Consider the following 2,169-nt stretch of genomic DNA (forward strand, 5'->3'; position numbering starts at 1 on the left):
CCCGGTGTATTCGTCAACTCGTAGCCTGAGTCGTAAATCGCAATTTTCGGTGTTATTTCGCCACCGTTTGTATACAATTTTATTTTCTCGCTACGTATTCACAATTGTCTCGCTGTACTCCAAACGTCAACACGCTCGACCGAAGTGTATCGCGACCTCTCTCTCCCGTATTCTCCGAACGCTGTTGTTTTCGTTCCGCGAGCGCTATCCGTTGCTAAGTCGAAATTTCCGAAACGCGCAATGTCACTATCTTACTCGAAAATTTACAGCGGAGATTTCGCGAAGGCCCCACGTTGGGCGCCAATTTGTGACGTGGATTTTTCCCGCTCTTCGGTCACTCGGAGAAAATGACCGAGAACTTACCGCGCGCACAATAAATCGGCGTCCACGATGTACCCTGGACCTAAAACAATATCGCGAAATTTGTTGGGCGCCTGGCGTGATTAACACGCCTCGAAATCGGTAATGCGAAATACCGCGACCATATACTCGATAGCTCAGTACCGCGGAGAGGGGAGGGGTAATTACAACACACGTACGCCAACACGTGGTTTGGCCAAATCACTATAAAATTCCAATAATATATTTCTAGCCAGCGATAATACAAAAAAAAAAAATAAAAAAAACAATAATACTGCGAAAGTCGTTCTTCGCGATTCCAAATACAAATGCTTACATTTAACCAAAAAAAAAAGAAAGAACAAACAAAATAATAAAAAAAAATGAATAGATCTGGAAGACCTCTACGGCCTACGTGCGTTAGTCGCTGTCTTAATAATACCCCAACTCACAAAAACCAAGAACAAAATGTTGACTCGATGCGCTGCCCGCGATCGTCCTCTACTAACCACGCCGCTAATCGTCACTTAACCGTAAACCGCTAGGCAAAAACGTGATCGAGATCATAATCGACGCGCTAACCGCGATCGTTACTAAATCTAGGTGAGGTCTTACTTCTACGTGCGCTAGTCGCCACCTTACTGATACGCAATAATTCATAAATTAAACCAAAAGGACGTGACTCGACGCGCCAACCGCGACCAAATTAATGAATCTAGGAAGCCTTTATTTTCGTGCTTGTGTGTAGCGTATTATGACGCATCCGAGCTCCAGTCGTAGTCACTATTTCCACAAAGTTCGCAACCCGTCCCGCTAAACCGAGCATCTACGCACAGTGATACGCGACCCACTCGAGAGGTGACACTTTTTGCATACGCAGACTCGACGAGACCCCGTGCGGCGGAATTTGGCCACACTCAATTTCGAACCGAAATTGTCCCCTACTCGAAACCGTGACTCTACGCGAGACTTTACAGGGATCAACTTGACTCTACGCGTTATCGCGAAAACTCAGGCTACGGTCATCATCAAGGAGATCGGCAAACAAATTTCGAGCGCTACTCTAACTCAATAATCAAGTGGGTCGACAGTTTACCAGTGCGCCAATCCAACTTATACTCGTAATATGTTCGCAAAGAATTACAAGCGCTTACCGCTTCGCATCCACACGAGGAATTCTCTGACACCGGTCTCCGCCATGTCACAGACAATTTGCTAACTTCTGATTTATTCTATCGTGACCACCGCGAAACGTCGGCAGGACTCAAGTCAGGGGGAGTTCACTCAATGCTTTTAGATGGGACCGAATTTTGGCAGGCTGCAGGAGTACACTGTACCAACACAATATTGAAAAATTCGCAGTTACTATATTTCTATAGTTATTTCTTGCTAGAGTATAGTAACATGTCAGCATTACTTAGGATGTTAAGAGCGCCCTCTACCGAGTAATGTGATTGGAGAAAATTTAAGCGCAGAAGTTTAAATGAAAGAGAATATGATTTTAAAAATTGCAGTTGTAAATAGTTAAATAGCAATAAAAGTCAGCTCCAAAAATAAATAATTTTAAATAAAAATAACAAATCAATAATAAATAGTAAATGACAAATAATAAATAGTAACTAACTAACCGACTCGTGTGCGCGGCTTAAGATTTACCTCATTGACATTGATGGACATGTCGTCGCATGGCTGTAAGGTCTCTCTCAAGATTAACGGTCGACAAGGTCTAGGTTCGCTACCGGCGAAGAGCAATTTTTTTTTTTTTATTCATAATAAAATCAATAGTACAATGAAATTAATTTTTGGAGATTAAAAAAAAACCGAAAATGA

The sequence above is a fragment of the Neodiprion lecontei genome, chromosome 3, assembly GCF_021901455.1.
Source record: "Neodiprion lecontei isolate iyNeoLeco1 chromosome 3, iyNeoLeco1.1, whole genome shotgun sequence".
NCBI classification, from domain to species: Eukaryota; Metazoa; Arthropoda; class Insecta; order Hymenoptera; family Diprionidae; genus Neodiprion; species Neodiprion lecontei.